The 22348-nt window shown below is 41.0% G+C and overlaps 1 long non-coding RNA gene across 1 annotated transcript; it reads left to right on the top strand.

The window, feature by feature from the left end:
- Positions 1–227: 227 nt before the first annotated feature.
- LOC131994207 (uncharacterized) lies at positions 228–930 on the top strand. The gene is made up of 2 exons (XR_009396533.1): positions 228–475; positions 552–930. It is a non-coding gene; the product is annotated as an uncharacterized LOC131994207 (long non-coding RNA).
- Positions 931–22348: the final 21418 nt, after the last annotated feature.

Below are 22348 nucleotides of genomic sequence, written 5' to 3'. Positions count from 1 at the left end.
ATTTATGAGGACACTTCAAACACACATGTTCGATAAGTTCATCATGTTCATGTTCATTTTCATTAAAATATAAGACGGAAGTGTTCAACGTTGCAATACTTCTTACGATCTTAATTTTTTTGCATTTTGGCGATATTCAAATCTTATTAATCATACTTTCAACAAAATTAAAAATTAGGCAAATCAAAAAACAAACAATTCAAAATTCAATTCATAGATAAATCAATTTAAAAGTTTATATTTCAAATGTTATAACAGAGCCAAAAGAAAAATAATATACAATCTTTTCTGTTCAACGATCAATTAATCATTGGTTCTTCTTTCTCCAGGATTACGGGTCGTTGGATCTCTTTGAGGTCTCGCCTAGTGATGGATTGCTGTTGAAGCTGGTGTTGTCTAGCTGTAGCACCAGCCTTGGCATGTCATCGACCTTGTTTGTCGTTTACCTTATTTTCTGTCCGTCCGTCTGATAATGGTAAGTATAGTGTAGCTATAGTCTTATGTATGTATTCTTTAAATAAAAGTTGGGTCTTCTTTCTTTATTCTTATAGAACGTTGTTGGTCAACTCCTCAGCAAGGCAGATATCTATGCTGAAGCAAGGGCTCCCAAGTACTTTTACAAATACCGTCCTGGCCTAAGGGTGAGCTTATCCTAAAGCTGAAAGGGCGCTTCCTAACTTCCCGCCGCCAAATGAAATAAACGAAATGATGTCAGCCCTGAATCATCAACTATTTATTAATTGCTACTTTTTATTTTAAACCAGCTGACCCGGGCCCGCTCCGCACCGCCTTCTTTTACTTTATAAGGAACAAAATTTTCCTTGGAAACATTTATTTTCAACAATTAAACAGCTTTTAGTGAAATACCATGTTACGAAAATAGTATATCGCTTGACTAACAGTTTAACAATATAAGCGCCTTTATCTGAATCCCATATTTTCTTTATTGGTCTACGAATTTAAGTTTGGATGTAAGGTGTTCTCCATTCTTAAAATACTTTATTTCAGCCCGATATTCTCATGATATCTGAATTAGGGGTGTTTTCGGGGGTGAGTTGGTCCCCCAGATACTTGGCCCTGAAAAATATCAGCATCGTGCTCTTTTTTCAACTACCATTTATTTAAACCCCATATTGTCATTGGTTTAGGAGAGTTTACATGCGTCCCCCAAACACATGACCCCAAAAAAGGGTAATCAAATTAGGTTTCTAATCTCAAATACCTTTTATTTGAGCCACATATTGGCATGGTCGAAAAATTTTTACCCTTTGGGGGGTGTTTTGGGTAAGGGGTGATGCCCTAAATACATGGCCCTACATTTGGCTATTAAATTCGTATTTTCCTCCCAAGTACCTTTATTTGAGCCCCATATTGCGATGGTCAGTAAAAAATTGCTATTTGTGGGGTATTTTGGGAAAGGGGTATACCCCCAGAAAATTGGTCCCGAAAGTGGGTATCAATTCTTGCTCTACCCCTAATACCTTTCATTTAAGCTGCACTTTGACATGGTCGGTAAATATGCCCGATTTAGCGGTGTTTTGGGGATTGGGGTGGTCCCCCAAGCACTAAACCCGGAAAATATATCAGCAACGTGCTCTATTCTCATATAACTATATATCTTTTTCTAATCTCATTTTATTGCCCCTAAAAACTATAAATATTTAGTTCCACTCTCTTTAAGACCCAAATTGTCTTGGTGAGCAAAACCGTCCAATGGGGGGTTGTTATGGTGATGGGACGTCCCCTGAACAGTTGGCCCCTAATGTTGATATCAGATACGTGGTCTACTCCCAAATACCTTTAATTTGAGCTCCATATTTTCATAGTCGGCAAACATGACCGTTTTGGAGGTGTTTTGGGGGATGGGCGGCCACTCAGTGAGTTGGCCTTGAAAATATATATCGGATTCGTGTTCCACTCTAAAACCCTCTTATTTGAGCCTCATATTGCAAAAGTCAGCAAATACTTACTATTTGGGTGGTGTTGTGGGGGTGGGGTGGCCCCATAGACACTTTTCCCGAATATTGATATCAGATTCGTGCTTTACTCCCAAAGACCTTTCATTTGAGCCCCATATTGCTATGGTCGTAAATTTGTCCCCTTGGGGGGATGTTTTTGGGGAAAGGCGGCCCCCCAGAAACGTGGTCCCACATTTGGATATCAGATTCGTATTCTACTCGCAAATACCTTTCATTTGAGTCCCATATTGCCATGGTCGGTAAATATGTCCGATTTAGGGGTGTTTTGGGGGTTGGGGTGGTCCCCCTAGCACTTGGTCCGACACGTTTTCTTATCCTAAAGACCTTTCATTTGAGTCCCATATTGTCGTGATTGGTCTAAATATATGTTTGGTAGGTATTAGGGTGGGGCAGCCCCCCCTAGGTACCCCATCCGAAATTTGGATACCAAATTTTTATGTTTAGGGTACTGTATGAGAGCACATACAATTTCGCTTAAATCGCACAACCCATCTCCGAGATCTGGCATTTCTAAAAATTAGGGAAAGGGGTGGCTCTGCCCCCCCCTTTCAGATATCAAAAAATGTAGTACCCTATTTTTACCACGGGGTCATTATGCACCATCTGTGAAAATTTCAAGAAAATCGGTTCAGCCGTTTCTGAGTCTATAAGGAACACACAAACATACAAACAAACATACAAACCTACAAACAAACACAAATTGATTTTTATACCCTCCACCATAAGATGGGGGGTATACTAATTTCGTCATTCTGTTTGTAACTACTCGAAATATTCGTCTGAGACCCCATAAAGTATATATATTCTTGATCGTCGTCACATTTTATGTCGATCTAGCCTTGTCCGTCCGTCCGTCCGACCGTCTGTCTGTCGAAAGCACGCTAACTTAGCCGCTAAAGCTAGCCGCTTGAAATTTTGTACAAAAACTTCTTATTAGTGTAGGTCGGTTGGTATTGTAAATGGGCCATATCGGTCCATGTTTTGATATAGCTGCCATATAAACCGATGTTGGGTCTTGACTCCTTGAGAAACTAGAGTGCGCAATTCTTATCCGATCAGAATGAAATTTTGCACGACGTGGTTTGCTATGATATCCAACAACTGTGTCAAGTATGGTTCAAATCGGTCCATAACCTAGTATAGCTGCCATATAAACCGATCTTGGGTCTTGACTTCTTGAGCCTCTAGCGTGCGCAATTCTTATCCGATCAGAATGAAATTTTGCACGACGTGTTTTGTTATGACGTCCAACAACTGCGCCAAGTATGGTTCAAATCGGTTTATAACCTGATATAGCTGCCATATAAACCGATCTTGGGTCTTGACTTCTTGAGCCTCTAGAGTGCGCAATTCTTATCCGATTGAAATGAAATTTTGCACGACGTGTTTTGTTATTATATCCAACAACTGTGCCAAGTATGGTTCAAATCGGTAAATAACCTGATATAGCTGCCATATAAACCGATCTTGTGTCTTGACTTCTTGAGCCCCTAGCGTGCGCAATTCTTATCCGATCAGAATGAAATTTTGCACGACGTGTTTTGTTACAATATCCAACAACTGTGCCAAGTATGGTTCAAATCAGTTCATAACCTGATATAGCTGCCATATGACCCGATCTTGGGTCTTGACTTCTTGAGCCTCTAGAGGGCGCAATTCTTATCCGATTGGATTGGAATTTCGCACGACGTGTTTTGTTATGATATCCAACAACTGTGCCAAGTACGGTTCAAATCGGTTTATAACCTGATATAGCTGCCATATAAACCGATCTTGGGTCTTGACTTTTTGAGCCTCTAGAGGGCACAATTCTTATCCGATTTGAATGAATTTTTGCAAGAAGTATTTCGTTATGATATGCCAAGTATGGTTGAAATCGGTCTATAGCCTAATAGCTGTCATATAAACAGATCTGGGGATTTGACTTCTTGAGCTTCTAGAGGGCGCAATTCCTATCCGATTTGGCTGAAATTTTGCATAACGTATTTTATTTTTACTTTTAACAACTGTGTCAAATAAGGTTTAAATCGGTTCATAACCTGATATAGCTGCCATATAAACCGATCTGGCATCTTGACTTCTTGAGCCTCTAGAGGTCGCTATTATTATCCGATTTGCCTGAAATTTTGTACTTCGGATCCTCTCACGACCATCAACATACGTGTTTATTATGGTCTGAATCGGTCTATAGCCCGATACAGCTCCCATATAAATCGATCTCTCTATTTTACTTCGTGAGCCCCAATGGGCGCAATTCTTATACGAATTGGCTGAAATTTTACACAGGTCTCCAACATATAAATTAATTGTGGTCCGAACCGGACCATATCTTGATATCGTTTTAATAGCAGAGCAACTCTTTTCTTATATCCTTTTTTGTTTTGCCTAAGAAGAGATGCCGGGAAAAGAACTCGACAAATGCGATGGTGGAGGGTATATAAGATTCGGCCCGGCCGAACTTAGCACGCTTTTACTTGTTATATATAAGATGTTTTTATTCAGAGTATGTGGTCCAGTATCTGTCCGTCCGTCCGTGCAAGTCAATCGTATTGTTTTGTTTTAAGTATGGGAAAAAGGGATCTGATAGAGGGTACCTTAGGCGTCGGCTGACCTACTTTACCGCCTGGCTGACGGATTTTCCAGCGTTGGGACAGTGGAGGTGGAGCGTATGTCTGTGTAAGTATTTATATTTTTTATACACTACACCACTGCTGTGGTGCAGGGTATTATAACTTAGTGCATTTGTTTGTAACACCCAGAAAGAAGAGAGTGGACCCATTGATAAGTATACCGATCGACTCAGAATCACTTTCTGATTCGATTTAGCTATGTCCGTCTGTCCATGTTAATTTGTGTACAAAGTACAGGTCGCAGTTTTTATCCGATCGTCTTAAAATTTGGTGCATGCATGTTTTACCTATTGAATATATCAGTAATAATGCAATAAAATGGTCATTTGTTATCCGATTCTCTTAAAATTTGGCAGGAAGGATTTCCTTATGACTCTCGACATTACTGGTGAATTTCATAGAAATCGGTATATATATATATATATATATACATATATATCGCCCGATTTTCACTCCTAGAGCCACTGCAAGCGCATTTATTGACCAATCTCCCTAAAGCTTCGTACAAGGTACAGCTTTTCTTGACAACTTCCACAATGTCTATAAAGTTTGCTCGAAATCGGTTTAGATTTAGATATAGCTCCCATATATATGTTAGCCCGATTTTGAGAAATATTGCAGAAAGTGCTAATTTTTCAACCGATTCTCTCGAAATTTTGCAGGAAAGATTTTCTTATGACTCTAAATATTACCGTTGAATTTCATAGAAACCAGCACAGATTTAGATATAGCTGTCTTATATGTATATCGTCAGATTTTCATCCCAAGAGCCACTGCAAGCTCATTGTTTGCCCAATATTGCCAAAATTTTGCACAACGTTTTACTCGACCACTACCACATTATCTGAGAAGTATGTTCGAAATCGGTTCTTAATTAGATATAGCTCCCATATATACGTTCGTCAAATTTTAGGTAATTTGCAATAATGTAGTTTAAAATATTTGCTCGCCGAAGTACATCGAAATTGGTTCAGAATTGGATATAGCTCCCACATTGTACTTATAGGATACGCGTAGGGTATTATACGGTCGGCACCACCCGACTTTTGCCCTTCCTCACTGGTTTTTCAGGTAACTCTATTTTCCTCTTTTTTCAAGTTAATGTTTTTCTTTTCAGGTATTTAATGTTTTTCTATCTTTTCAGACTCTTAACTTTCCTTTTTTTCTTTACAGGTTTATAACAATTTTCGATATACTATATCTTTTAGAATTTTAAAGTTTTTTTCTTTTTCAGGGTTTTAAACCTTTTTGCTTTAAATTAGGGGTTAACTTCTTCTTCTTTTTCAGCGTTTGTTTAACTTTTCCTTGGATTTTAGCAACTTTTAATTATTTAATTTCCTTATATTATTTCAGGTTTTTACAACTTCACGCAGTCATTGCTTCAGCCTGTATTGCAGACTTCACTTCTTTCATTCTTCCAGCTTTAATTACACTTTTCTCTAATCGTACAATCTTTAATTGGCCCTTTGTCTGTTATGTACACAAAAGTATAGGTATTAAATAAAACGAACACTGTTTCACCGCAGTTTTTATTGTCTTTTTATTTCCCTCTTGGGGCTTGTTTCCACCTTCGATAACGTTTCTGTCCAGATCCAAAAAGGAAGCTTGGTCTCGAGGGCTCCAACCAACTTGGCTTTGGTTGACCTCCATCATGAATTTGGTCTTCCAGCCGGAACCAAAAAAAGATATGGGGGCAGCTATGATGGCAGGTTGTTGTTAGCTGGTTAACTTCCTCTGCTTGATGGGGCCAAATATGGACAGCAGATGTCGCTAGATTTTTATTAGCCAACAAAAGGCGGCGCTGTAGTGCCACTATTCGGCGCACACCACAGATAAAAACTGTGTTCGGGAACTCAAAAATGTGTGCAAAATTTCATTTCACCTTACTCCGTTATGGCCCGGCACCCAAGCGATGCGGACTTTGCCATTCTCAGAGAAGGCGTTAATCTCCTTCTTACACTGAAAGACTGTTCGTTACCTTTCCGTCATGGTTGTTATTGCCCTTATGGCAATTTTACTGTCGGTAAAGATGTTCACACACGACGTCCTCGCGTTAGCACCACACCAACTCACGCATTCCGCGATCGCCCGAATATCCGTCTGCAGGACTGTATTATGGTCAGGCAGTCTAAAACAGATCTCAGTCCCTGGGTTCTTAATATAGACCCCCAGGCCCACTTTGTCCTCTAGCTTAGATCCATCCGTGTAACATGATCTTCCAGATGGCAATACTAGGGTTCCGTCAATCCACGACTGTGCCAGTGGCAGCAGATGACTGACCTTGTCAGATATCGAAATCGTCTTATTGAGGAAACGTGGTGCGTTAAATTGGCCCACCTTCGTCTTCCTCGTGAACAGGCATATTTCAGTCTTCTCTGGGTTAACATTGAGATCTTTGCGTCTAGTCCAGTCATATGCCATATGCAAGACCCTTTCGGCCCTTCTGCATAGTTCGTTCGGATCCTTACCTTTCAGAAGTAATATAACATCGTCTGCGTAGCAGACGTGTTAAAATCCCTCCTCAGTCAGTATCCATAATAGGTCATTTATAGTGGTAACCCATAGGAGTGGCGATAAAATGTCCCCTGTGACGTGCCTTGTGCCACTTTCTCCCTTATATTTATGCCATGGGACACACAATTTATCCACCGGTTCCTTAGCATATGGGTCCACCCGGTACTGGTCTAAGGATTGGATCAGTGTGTCGGTCCGCACATTGTTAAAAGTCCCCTCTATGTAAATGCATACCGCCAGGGTGTACGTTTTGTAATCAAAGGATTTTTCTATTTTATGCACAACCTCGTGCAGGGCAGTCTCCACCTACCTTGCCTTGTCGGGCTTGGGTAAAAACACCATCCATGCCTCCTGCCAGGCTTTCGGAGCATATCAAAGTCCTAGGCACGCTGTGAGAATATTGGTCAGATGAGGCGCCAGTTAGTCTGTCTCTTTCTGTAGTAACGCCGGTCCGGGTGACTTAAATGGTTTGAAGCTCCTCGAGGATTCCTTCACCATAAATTCCGTAATTATAAACCTTCGATCAACGTCATTATTCCAAGATTCCGGTGTCTCCGTGGAAATGGGTTTTCATCAAAAGCTTCAACATGTCCTCCGTTGTCTCTGCTCTCACTCCCATGTCGTCTACTAAAGTTTCAGTTTGGACATGGGTTTTTGAGAGAAACGTTTTTATCTTGGCGGAGTCATTAACGCTATCGACCTGTTCGCAGAAAAGCTTCCAGGAGGCACGTTTTGCCGCTCTGGTAATCCTATTGTATTCCTTGAGCCGTATGTAATACACATCCTAATAAACTTCCGCTTTTTTACGACGTGATCTGTTAAAAAGTCTGCGGATTGCTTTCCCAATGTTGCGAATCTCCCCGGTCATCCAGAGCCTTTCTTGGGCTTACTTCCTTTCCCGAAGAGGACAACCGGCCGAGTACCAGTGTTGGCATAGAATAATTGGTTCGGTCCAGAAACTTTGTTCCGGGTCGTCTAAGGCTCCTGAATTAAGTCAATATGAACCTTGCCCTTCCTGATTTTCTCCATCAGAGTGTGTATAGCAGTCTCGCTTCGGTGGAGGTTTATCTGGATTACCTCAATCATTGGTCCTCCAGTAAATGGGCAGTCTGTTCTTCAGACTTCTTTGACTTTCCTGATGTCATCATTTTAGATCCTTTGCCTAGTCTAGTCTTTCGACTCTTTATAAAGTCGGTAACGGTTCCATCGTCGGGTCTTTGTTCGTTAGGCTGTATTGCTTGAACCGTTGAGTGGAGTGGACGTATTGTTATTTCACTCCGCAAGAATTTTCCTGTTACTCATAATAGGTCATTATTTTTGGGAGAAAAATTTATGACACTCAAAGATAGCTGCGATAGAGATATCCATTAGGCGGTTGATGATCTGCGTCTGTTTCCAGTGGAGCGGCAGATCTAGAGCCCGGGAGTAGGCTTAGAATGGACTTCAAAGACCAAACAGCTGCGGTGGTAGTATCAGGCCGTAGCATATTGTCTGCTACTGAAACCTCGACTGGTGGAGCGGCTGCTCCAGGCTTCACTAGCCGACAGACGACTGGTCAGCAGGGGCTTTTGACGAAGACACCTGGTTCCAGTCTAAAGTACAAGGCCGAACCTATTTCTTCTTCGCATGCCTATTATTTGGCGAGGCCATCGGCCTTTCCCGGCAAACCAACACGCTCTGTAAGAGGTTGGAATAATAGACGACGCGTCGCTCTCAGGTTTATTGAGAGGCTTGGTGCGAATGATGCTAAGATTCTCACTGATAGGGAGAGAGATTCCCCAAACTGGGCTTGGGAATTCGCTGCACAGGCTACCCCAAAGACTACACGTCTAGATTCGGAAACTGCACCGCAATCAGCCAAAAGGCTGCGGTCACCTGGAGGGCATCGCATGCCTAATAGAACTAGGGCGAACAACAGTAAGATGGGTCCAAGAACCTTTGCTAATGACGCTAGGGACAGTCTGGTGATGGCAGTAGTTGACAAAGGAGAAGAACAGGGCTGCATATCTAGGAATAATTGGAGTGGGATAGTCAATGGACTGTCATCAGTATACTCCGATGTCCTTGCGGAATTTCCTGCGTCTCTTCCAGTATGTGACGATGCAGGCTGGTATCGGGGCCAATATAAAATAATTGCCTTCGGCGATCAACGCTTAATTGAAAAGTATCGTTGTGCCCTAAAAAAGATTTGTGAGATCTGGCCAGGTGCAGCACTAGTTTTGGTCAAGAAGGAAGATATTCCGTCTCGACCAATGGCGCCGACTGTAAAATTGGTAGATTGGATGAGGCTGATGGTCACCGGAGACATGCAGTATTCGTACTAAACTCCGGCTGTCTCGCAGATCTCAACAAGTCTGAATCCTACGGATTCAACAAGTTGAAACTGAAGGTCTATAGAAGCGATGGGGTGGGGGAATCACGAGACGACTCAACAGTTGTTGCTGAACACTTGCCTGAGGAACTATCGACTACATAGCTAAAGTCGGGCGGATTGCTAAAGTCTGGCGGATTGCAGTAAACTGAGGTCTTCCTCAGGACTCTCGGCTCCATAGGTTCCACAGCTTTTTCACCTGCCCCTGGATGCGTACGGTAGCTCATCATGACAAGTTCTAACGAATCTTGTGAGGATGAACTCCTGGTGGAGTCAGAAGACGAGGATAACACAACAGTGGTGGAAGTTCTGAATCCTGACTATGGTCCGGTTTCTACAGATAAATCTCCACCATTGTAAGACCGCTTCGGCGGCACTAAAGGTCCTCCTGATGGCTGGGTGATTTGACGCGGTTATCCAGGAACCATGGGTGTGTGGAGGAATGGTACGTGAACTAAGAAATCCGGGATTTAAACTTCTCAAGGGTACGGGGAATGGAAGACACAGAGTCTGTGTTCTTGCAAAGGGTGGTGTAAATGTTTTTCTTCTTCCGTCGCTAAGCACTGAAGATTTAGTAGAAGCCAGCCTTATATATGGCACACGATTCAGAGATGCCGCCTTCAAACCTTAATTCGCTGGTTGAAGCTGCTTCTGTAGCGAAGAAAAGTTTCATTGTTGAAAGTGATGCTAATGCGCATAATGGGGAAGCTCGGATGTCAACGAAAGGGATGAGCTGCTTATTGTATCTTATGTATAAAAATCAATTGTTTGTTTGTGTGTTCCTTATAGACTCAGAAACGGCTTAACCTATTTTCCTGAAATTTTCACAGATGGTGCATAATGATGACAATAGGGTACTACTACCCATGGTGACAATAGGGTACTAAATTTTTTGATATCTGAAGGGGGGGCGGACCCTCCCCCTTACCCTAATTTTCAGAAACGCCAGATCTCGGAGATGGGTTGTGCGATTTAAGCGAAATTTTGTGTGCCCTCATATAGTACCCTAGAAATAAAAATTTGGTATCCAAATTTCGGATGGGGTACGTAGGGGGGCCGCCCCACCCTAAAACCTACCAAACATATATTTAGACCAATCACGACAATATGGGACTCAAATGAAAGGTATTTAGGATAAGATAACGTATCTGATATCCATTTGTCGAACCAAGTGCTAGGGGCACCACCCCAATCCCCAAAACACCCCTAGATCGTACATATTTACTGACCATGGCAATATGGGACTCAAATGAAAGGTATTTTCGAATCTGATATCCAAATGTGGGACCACGTTTCTGGGGGTCCACCCCTTTCCCAAAACACCCCCCAAACAGGACTTATTTACTGACCATGGGAATATGGGGCTTAAATAAAAGGTGTTTCAATGTAGAATACGAATCTGATATCCAAATATGGGACCAAGTGTTTGGGGGGCCGCCTTTCCCCAAAAACATCTCCCCAAGGGGACAAATTTACGACCATAGGAATATGGGGCTCAAATAAAATGTCTTTGGGAGTAAAAAACGAATCTGATATCAATATTTGGGAAAAGTGTCTATGGGGCCAGCCCACCCCCACAACACCACCCAAATAGTAAGTATTTTCATACTATTGCAATATGAGGCTCAAATAAGAGGGTTTTAAAGTGGAACAAATCCAATATATATTTTCAAGGCCAACTCACTGAGTGGCCGCCCATCCCTCACAACATCCCCAGCCGGTCATGTTTGCCGACTACGGAAATATGGGGCTCAAATTAATGGTATGTGAGAGTAGACCACGTATCTGATATCAACATTAGGGGCCAACTGTCTAGCGGACGTCCCACCACCATAACCACCCCCGAATACGACGTATTTGCTCACCAAGACAATTTGGGTTTTAAAGAGAGTGGAACTAAATATTCATAGTTTTTAGGGCCAATACCCCAAACCGGACATATTTGCTGACTTTTGCAATAAGGAGTTTAAATAAGATTTGAAAACGAATTTGATATCCAATTTTTAGGCCAATGGTAATATGAGGTTCAAATAAATGATATATAGATATATGATAATAGAGAACGTAGCTGATATATTTTCCGGGCTTAGTGTTTGGGGAACCACCCCAAACCCCCAAACCACCCCTAAATCGGGCATATTTACCGACCATGACAATGTGGACCTAAATGAAAGGTATTGGGGGGTAGAGTAAGAATGGATACCCATTTTCGGAACCAATTTTCTGGGGGTCTACCCCTTTTCCAAAATACCCCACAAACTGCAATTTTTGAGTGACCATCGCAATATGGGGCTAAAATAAAGGTATTTGGGAGTAGAATACGAATTTTATATCCAAATGTAGGACCATGTATTTAGAGCATCACCCATTCCCAAAACACGCCCAAAGGGAAAAAATTTTTCGGCCATGCCAATATGTGATAACATATTTTGGGGCCATGTGTTTGGGGGACGCCTCATCCTGTAAACTCCTCTTAAGCCAATGGCAATATGGGGTTTAAATAAATGGTATTTGAGAGAAGAGCACGATGTTGATATTTTTTCAGGGCCATGTATCTGGGAGTACACCTTACATCCAAACTTAAATTCGTAGACCAATAAAGATCATATGGGATTCACATAAAGGCACTTATATTGTTAAACTATTAGCCAAGCGATATACTATTTTCGTAGCATGGTATTTCACCAAAAAATCTTTAATTGTCGAAAATAAATATTCCATGGAAACTTTTGTTCCATATAAAGTAAAAGAAGCCGCAGCGGAGCGGGCCCGGGTCAGCTAGTATATTATAATGTGCAATCGGGCGATTAGTAATAAAGGGGATAAACCGACCTTTATTATCAGGAACGGGCAGGAGGTACTAGACATTACCTTTGTATCGAAAGATATAAGTGGAAGAATATACGACTGAATGACCACAGCTTCTCTGATCATCGTTATATTAGTTTTAGCCTTGGAGAAAATACTGGAGTAGTGGTCCTCCGACTAAATAGAAGAAAGGCGGATTGGGATAAATTTTGGCACAAATTCTGCACCATTATCCCTTCTAGACTAGAAAAGGAAGTGGAAACTACAGAGGATATAGATATAGTGGTCAAGCGGACCAGGAAGGCCTCGCATGTGTCAGCATACCCTAGTGCAAAGGGGCAAACAGCGACCACCATCGTGGACCCCAGAGCTGGTTGGTCTAAGGAAGGACTGCAGAAAACTCTTCAACAGACCAAAAGCCACAAGAGCACCACACGATTGGGACATCTACAAGGCTGAACTAAGAAAATATAAAGGCGAGCTTAGAAAGGCTCAGAACAAATTCTGGGTAGAATTCTGCAGCTCCGTGGAGGATACATCTGTGGCCTCTAGGCTAAGGAAGATTCTGTCCTCGAGACCTATTACGGTGGGGTATATCCAGAAGTCAGAGAATGTATGGACAATGTCTAGTGAGCAGAGATGGCCTGTCAGAAACAGTGACGTATATGACATACATTTCCGACGTATATTACATACGTCGAAAACGTCGTAAACCTAGCCAAAAAACTAGGTTTCTGACAGATAAAAAAATTCGAACGAAAATATGTCGAATTTTTGATCTGATTAACTAAAAATTTTGGCATAAGTAATTTTTTCCTCCTGGAGACGAACAATATTGAAATTGGAAAAAATCGGTTCAGAATTAGAAAAAGCTACCGTAGGTTTACACGATTTACCAATATTGCAATAATGTGGTCATTTGTTAACCGATCTTCACGAATTGTGGCACACGCAAAATCCCTCGCTAAATCCCTCTGGCTGTTGCGAGTTATTGGGTGGTTGCAACATTTTTATTTATTAATTATTTCTTATCCTTTTGCAAAATTATTTGTTTCTCCCGCTTTAATTTGCTTTTTGACAGCTGTTGACAACGACATATGTTATAAAATGAATGACATCTGAGGTAGTGTCAAGTGAAATGGTAGATGGCGTGTTAAGTATGCTAATGTGAGGTAATGTCAAGTGAAATGGAAGATGGCGTGTTAAGTATTTTATTGAATAAGTAATGTTATTTTTAAGTATTGTTATTGAATAACATAATTAACACTCCATGTGCCATTTCACTTGACACTTCCTCAGATGTCATGCATTTTTAACATATGTATGTCGTTTACAACAGCTTTCAAAAAGCAAATTAAAACGGGAGAAGCAAATAATTTTGCAAAAGGATACAAAATAATTGCAATTTCTAAATATAATTGATGAAAACTAATAATTTATTGATTTTTTGCTTCACAAGAAAATCCTTAAACGTTACTTTATAAATTGACTTGAAAATTGCGTATATTTCCAATTTATTGTGTGAAAAATGTAAATGCAAAAATTTAAAAAAAAAACTTAATATTTATTTTATTGCGAAATTTTTTTACATATAAACTCTTCTATATACAACAAATAAGTGACAATAATATTTGTTAAAAATCAAACTTTTACACTGAGTTATTAAGGTTTATGACGTTTGCGACTTTTTCAACGTTTTATACAAGTATACGACGTTTTCGACTTTTACAACTTTTTGACAGTCGGAAACCTAAAAAATCGTCTTACGGACCATCTCTGCTAGTGAGGAAACACTAGAACTACTCTTTGATACACATTTCCCGGGAAATTCTCCAACGGACAACGTGGCGCCAGAAGAGGTTGTCACTGATATGCATTCGTCGGAAGCCATTAGGGAAATTCTGTCAGAGCCGAAAATCCTTTGGGCGATAAGAAGTTTCGACTCCTTTAAGTCGCCAGGCCCTGATGATGTATCACCGGTTGAATTACAATCTGTGTCTGATAGACTCGTTCCTTGGCTTAGGGAGATATACTCTGCTTGTATAAGAATGTCATATATACCTGTTGGATGGAGGGACACGAAGGTCATTTTCATTCCGAAAGCAGGACAACCCTACCACAAAAGTCTGTCATCCTTAATGCTGAAGACTCTTGAGAGGTTGATAGAAACATATCTTAGGGCAAAGATCCCACTGAAACACCCCTTCACGACCTAGTCGGATACATATAGGGTTCTCTCGCTGCCAAGGAATATGCAATGGTAGCATTTCTTGACATTGGAGGTGCTTTCAATAACGTAAAACCGACGTAAATCATGAAGGAGTTGGAGTTTCTAGGCATCAACTCTACCGTAAGAAAAGAAAGTTTACTTACTTAAGGATGCATTACGGCTGGCTTGGGATCTGTGGATCTAAAAAGATGGGTCAGCATAGGAACACCTCTAGGAGGTGTACTGTCTCCTCTACTTTGGAATATAGTCATTAACAATATGGTATTGTTTTTGGAAGAAAATGGCGTAAAAGTGGTCGCGTATGCTGATGACGTGGCAATTGTGGTTAGGAAAAAGTTTCCCTGCACTTTAAGGGATATACTTCAGGAAGCTCTACGTGTAATAGCAATGTGGGCTACGGAAAGTGGTCTATCTATAAATCCGTGCAAGACAGAAGTAGTTCTTGCCATATACACCTGCAAGAGAGCCATTGGCATCTTATGAGAGCTTTCTCATTGGTCATGTGGCGGACACGGAAACTGTGTTATTGGAACTACGATATCCCTGGCAACAGAAGTTACATAGACTTCTATACGGATGGTTCGAAACTAAACAATCAGGACCAGACTTGAAGGGCAACGAATGGTAGATGGTAACAAAGAGGGGGCTGTGAGCATTCCAAAACTATGTGGCCTCATCTAGACTTGAAGAGGTCTACTGCTTTGCTGTCATTGGGTAGAACAGACGTCTCAATCATTGTATCCGTCATGACAGGTCCCTGTCTAATCGGAAACCATGCTGACAGACTGAAGCTGTTGGGACATCGAGGAAGAAAAGACCATAGAACACCTTCTGTGTGTGTGTTCCGCAATAGCAGTTAGAAGGAGTTCCACTTTAGGTTCTCATTTCTTTGAGAACCTGTCTGATTTAGCGGATGTGAACATTAGCAAGTAACTGGGCTTTTTTAAGCGATCTGGATGGTTCAACGGTAGGAACTAGAAGGCATCTTCCGTCCTCTGTTCCTGTGGTACCAAAATGGACGAAAACGTCTAAGTGAGTCTGATGGCAGACTGCCACTTGAACCTAACCTAATCTAGGCTGTATTGGGTTTCCATTCCTTGTACTGCCTGATGTTTTAATACTAGGATCTTTGGCTATCTTAGCCTTCCAAATCCTAAATAAATGGACTTCTTGGGAGTAGGTGATGGTATTATGATGATATTAAGATCTTTACCTATCCCAGTATTCCGAATCTTGAAGTCTGTGATGGGTTAGTTTTCCCAGAGTACTTGAAAGCGGGGAGCTCTTTTTCTTCATCAGCATTTTAGCAGTGTTATGGTTTTCGGGAGATCTGATTCTTTTTCCAGCTTCCCTAGAAGTGCTTGGAATGTCAGTTCCATCCCTTCCAGCACTCTGAACTTTTGCCCAATTGCGCTGCCGATACATACACATACATACCTCTGTCTCCTTTGTCGTGCACCGGATTGCTTTCTTGGTCTGCTTGTAAGCTTAGCAAAGCCATCGCTCACTTATGCCGTCATCCCGATGCCCTCATCCCTCGATTCGGCTGCGAAGACTGTTTTATTGACACCGTCGTTGTCTGAATCCGAGTCAGAAACACCACCTTTACTTAAAAGCTGGGGACGAACTGTGCATCCCTCTGGTTTATCCGTCTCTTCCTCATTAATTGGTCTGACGACTATTTGTGCACTTGAAGCATTACTCTCGACGACAGGTACCAAAGCACCTATAGGAGGGGAGGACAACACGCTACGGTCTGACGCCACCACCGCAAATGTTGAGTCTTTGGAGTCCATTTCTAGCCTACTCCTAAAGGCTTTAAAATTTTTTCGCAATAGGTAGTACCTATTCCGAGATACGGATATATTCTTTTTTATACCCTCCACCATAGGATGGGGGGTATACTAATTTCGTCATTCTGTTTGTAACTACTCGAAATATTCGTCTGAGACCCCATAAAGTATATATATTCTTGATCGTCGCGACATTTTATGTCGATCTAGTCATGTCCGTCCGTCTGTCCGTCCGTCCGTCTGTCTGTCGAAAGCACGCTAACTTCCGAAGAAGTAAAGCTAGCCGCTTGAAATTTTGCACAAATACTTCTTATTAGTCTAGGTCGGTTGGTATTGTAAATGGGCAATATCGGTCCATGTTTTGATACAGCTGCCATATAAACCGATCTTGGGTCTTGATTTCTTGAGCCTCTACAGTGCGCAATTCTTATCCGATCAGAATGAAATTTTGCACGACGTGTTTTGTTATGATATCCAACAACTGTGCCAAGTATGGTTCAAATCGGTCCATAACCTGATATAGCTGCCATATAAACCGATCTTGGGTCTTGACTCTTGAGCCTCTAGAGTGTGCAATTCTTATCCGATCAGAATGAAATTTTGCACGACGTGTTTTGTTATGATATACAACAACTGTGCCGAGTTCGGGTCAAATCGGTCCATAACCTGATATAGCTGTCATATAAACCGATCTTGGGTCTTGACTTCTTGAGCCTCTAGAGTGCGCAATTCTTATCCGATTAGAATGAAATTGTGCACGACGTGTTCTGCTATGATATCCAACAACTGTGCCAAGTATGATTTAAATCGGTCCATAACCTGATATAGCTGTCATATAAACCGGTCTTGGGTCTTGACTTCTTGAGCCTCTAGAGGGCGCAATTCTTATCCGATTAGAATGAAATTTTGCACGACGTGTTTTGTTATGATATTCAACAACTGTGCCAAGTATGGTTTAAATCGGTACATAACCTGATATAGCAACCATATAAACCGATCTTGGGTCTTGACTTCTTGAGCCTCTAGAGGTAGCAATTATTATCCGATTTGCCTGAAATTTTGTACAACAGATCCTCTGATGACCATCAACAAACGTGTTTATTATTGTCTGAATCGGTCTATAGCCCGATACAGCTCCCATATAAATGAATCTCTCTATTTTACTTTTTGAGCCCCCAAAGAGCGTAATTTTTATTCAAATTGGCTGACATTTTACACAGGTCTCCAACATATAATTTAATTGTGGTCCAAACCGGACCATATCTTGATATCGCTCTAATAGCAGAGCAAATCTTTTCTTATATCCTTTTTTTGCCTAAGAAGAGATGCCAGGAAAAGAACTCGACAAATGCGATCTATGGTGGAGGGTATATAAGATTCGGCCCGTATGAACTTAGCTCGCTTTTACTTGTTTTCTTCGAGAAGCGAAATAAAAACATGTCCGCTCCACTCAACGGCTACAATACAAACTCTTCCTGTCTTTAATCGCAAGGATTTCCGCTTGATACACACCATAGCGGTCGGGTAACCTTCTCGATATAACCAATCCAAGTTCTTCCGAGTACACCCAAAAGCCCACTTGGCCGTCTAGTTTGAATCCATTCATATAGAAGTCGATATAACTTCGATTACCAGGAATACTCGTATCGTAGTTCCAATCGGTTCTATCAAGAATAGTTGTACAGTACTTTTTGTCAAAAAGCGGGGTGTAATCCACATTACCTTGAACATCGGACATTAGCACAGTGTCCACAGCCGCTACAGTGCCGCTGAGATGCACAAAGTAGCTATTCTTTGTATCCGGCTGAGTATTCAACAGTAGGTGGACTTTTGAAGCGCCGTCCACCAGATCACAACATTATATGACATTAAAGATCTGAAAACTGCAGTATATACTAGTATATAACACGCGGTTTGCACTGGTTATACACTGCCAGTACAAACCGCGTTTTTGCCAAAGGCTCTTTTGCACGTGTAGAGGGCACAGTTGCCTTTGTTGCTCTTTTCGAAATGTTTGAAATGAAGCAGTGGTGCACAAAATGAAAAGGAGATTGTATGCGTGAATTACTCTTCATAAGCTTTATAATACTCTCGATGAATGAGGGTTAATTTATCTAACAAAAAAAATTGAAGTTTTTGAAAAGAAACCATAATATGAAAAAAAAAAAGAATTTTTATAATATCCACTAATTTTGCCATTCCGTTTGTAACTCATCGAAATATAGATCTGAGACCCAATAAATTGTATATATTCTTGATCGTTTTGATGTTAACGGGGATTGGGCTCACCCCACATTCTTTCAAAATTGAAAACGGTAGATATACCTAAATTTTTTTTTGAAAATTGTGGTCGCTTTTGGGTTCAGGAATTTAACCATAGGCCGTGGCATTTGGCCATAAAGTCAGAGCTCAATTTCGTACTGATTGCCAACACACTAGTTATAGGTTGATCCTCATCTTTCATAGATTTCAAAATGGGTGTCTTTGCGAATATCTTAGTTTTATAGAGAAACTAGCTGACCCGGGCCAGCTCCGCTGCCCCTCCTTTTACTTTATATGGAACAAAAGTTTCCATGGAATATTTATTTCCGACAATTAAAGATTTTTTGGTGAAATACCATGCTACGAAAATAGTATATCGCTTGACTAACAGTTTAACAATATAAGTGCCTTTATGTGAATCCCATATGATTTTTATTGGTCTACGAATTTAAGTTTGCATGTAAGGTGTACTCCATTCTTAAAATACTTAATTTCAGCCCGATATTCTCATGATGTTTGATTTAGTAGTGTTTTCGGGGGAGAGGTGGTCCCCAGATACTTGGCCCTGAAAAAATATCAGCATCGTGCTCTTCTCTCAAATACCATTTATTTAAACCCCATATTACCATTGGCTTAAGAGGAGTTTACAGGATGAGGCGTCCCCCAAACACATGGCCCTAAAATAGGTTATCAAATTCGTTTTCTAATCTCAAATACCTTTTATTTGAGCCACATATTGGCATGGTCGAAAAATTTGTTCCCTTTGGGGAAGGGGTGATGGCCTAAATACATGGTCCTACATTTGGATATCAAATTCGTATTCTACTCCCCAATACCATATTAGACCCCCATATTGCGATGGTCACTAAAAAATTGCTGTTTGTGGGGTATTTTGGGAAAGGGGTAGACCCCCAGAAAATTGGTTCCGAAAATGGGTATCAATTCTTGCTCTACCCCCCTAATATCTTTTATTTAAGCCCCACATTGACATGGTCGGTAAATATGCCCGATTTAGGGGTGTTTTGGGGAGTGGGGTGGTCCCCCAAATTCTAAGCCCTGAAAATATATCAGCAACGTACTCTATTCTCATATATCTATATATCATTTAATTGAACCCCATATTGCCATTGCCCTCAAAATTTTATATCAAATTCGATTTCTAATCTTCATTTCAACTCCTTATTGCAAAAGTCAGCAAATATGTCCGGTTAGGGGTATTGGCCCTAAAAACTATAAATATTTAGTTCCACTCTCTTTAAGACCCAAAAAGTCTTGGTGAGCAAATACGTCCTATTTGGGGTTGTTATGGTGGTGGGATGTCCGCTAGACAGTTGGCCCCTAGGTATGTGTGCCTACTCCCACATTCCTTTAATTTGAGCCCCATATTTCCATAGTCGGCAAACATGTTTTGGGGGATGGGCGCCACTCAGTGAGTTGGCCTTGAAAATATATGACGGATTCGTGTTCAACTTTAAAAACCCTCTTTTTATACCCACCACCGACGGATGGGGGTATATTCATTTTGTCATTCCGTTTGCAACACATCGAAATATCCATTTCCGACCCTATGAAGTATATATATTCTTGATCAGCGTAAAAATCTAAGACGATCTAGACATGTCCGTCCGTCTGTCCGTCTGTCTGTTGAAATCACGCTACAGTCTTCAAAAATAGAGATATTGAGCTGAAACTTTGCACAGATTCTTGTTTTGTCCATAAGCAGGTTAAGTTCGAAGATGGGCTATATCGGACTATATCTTGATATAGCCCCCATATAGACCGATCCGCCGATTTGGGGTCTTAAGCCCATAAAAGCCACATTTATTGTCCGATTTTGCTGAAATTTAAGACAGTGAGTTGTCTTAGACCCTTCGACATCTTCCGTCAATATGGCTCAGATCGGATCAGATTTGGATATAGCTGTCATATAGACCGATCCTCCAATATAGGGTCTTAGGCCCATAAAAGCCACATTTATTATCCGATTTTGCTGAAATTTGGGACAGTGAGTTGCCTTAGGCCCTTCGATATCCTCCGTCAATATGGCTCAGATCGGTTCAGATTTGGATATAGCTGCCATATAGACCGATCCGCCAATTTAGGGTCTTGGCCCATAAAAGCCACATTTAATATCCGATTTTGCGGAAATTTGGGACAGTGAGTTGTGTTAGGCCCTCAACATTCTCCGTCAATTTGGCTTAGATTGGTCCAGATTTGGATATAGCTGCCATATAGACCGATCTCTCAGTTTTTAGGTTTTGGAGCCAATAAAAAACGCATTTATTGTCCGATGTTGCCGAAATTTGGGACAAAGAGTTATGTTAAGCCCCATCCACATATTTCTGCAATTTGGTCTAGATCGATCAAGATTTGCATATAGCTGCCATATAGACCGATCTCTCTATTTAAAGTCTTGGCCCCATAAAAGGCACATTTTTACTCCGATTGCACTGAAATTTGATACACTGATTTAAATTATGCTCCTTCGACATCCGTGTCGTATATAGTTCAGATCGGTTTATTTTAAGATATAACTTCTAAAAAGTCCAATATTTTTGTTATATACAATTGAACAATAACTTTTACTTATTAGTATTTGGTCTAAATCGGAACATGTATTGATATAGCAGCTATGGATCATAAGGTATGCAATTTTCACCGAATTTTGATGAAAGGTGGTTTACATATATACCCGAGGTGGTGGGTATCCAAAGTTCGCCCGGCCGAACTTAACGCCTTTTTACTTGTTTGAGCCTCATATTGCAATAGTCAGCAAATATTCCTATTTAGGTGGTGTTGTGGGGGGTGGGGTTGGCCCCATAGACACTTTTCCCGAATATTGATATCAAATTCATGGTTTACTCCCAAAGACCTTTCATTCGAGCCCCATATTGCTATGGTCGTAAATTTGTCAATTGGGGGGAATGGTTTTGGTGAGAGGCGGCCCCCCAAACACATGGTCCCATATTTGGATATCAGATTCGTATTCTGCTTTAAAATACCTTTTATTTAAGCCCTTTATTCTCGTGGTCAGTAAATTAGTCCTGTTTGGGGGGTGTTTTGGGAAAGGGGTGGACTCCCAGAAACGTGGTCCCACATTTGGATATCAGTTTCTTATTTTACTCGCAAATGCCTTTCATTTGAGTCCCATATTTCCATGGTCGGTAAATATGTCCGATTTAGGGGTGTGTCCCGCTAGGGGTGGTCCCGCTAGCACTTGGTCCGACAATTGGATATCAGATACGTTTTCTTATCCTAAAGACCTTCCATTTGAGTCCCATATTGTCGTGATTGGTCTAAATATATGTTTGGTAGGTATTAGGGTGGGGCAGCCCCCCTGGTACCCCCATCCGAAATTTGGATACCAAATTTTTATGTTTAGGGTACTGTATGAGAGTACACAAAATTTCGCTTAAATCGCACCACCCATTTCTGAGATCTGGCGTTTCTGAAAATTAGGGTAAGGGGAGGGTCCGCCCCCTCTTCAGATATCAAAAAATGTAGTACCCTATTTTCACCACGGGGTCATTATGCACCATCTGTGAAAATTTCAAGAAAATTGGTTCAGCCGTTTCTGAGTCTATAAGGAACACACAAACATACAAACAAACAAACAAATCTACAAAACAAACACAAATTGATTTTTATATATAAGATACATAGATAGCTGAGCCCGGCCCGCATCATTGTGCCTTCACTTTCACCACGCGAAAAAAATGTTCCTTATTCTTACTCTAAAATGTTGACATTTTAACTAATAA

The sequence above is a fragment of the Stomoxys calcitrans genome, chromosome 1 (assembly GCF_963082655.1).
Source record: "Stomoxys calcitrans chromosome 1, idStoCalc2.1, whole genome shotgun sequence".
Taxonomy (NCBI): domain Eukaryota; kingdom Metazoa; phylum Arthropoda; class Insecta; order Diptera; family Muscidae; genus Stomoxys; species Stomoxys calcitrans.
This window is presented reverse-complemented; position numbering and strand designations above follow the sequence as displayed.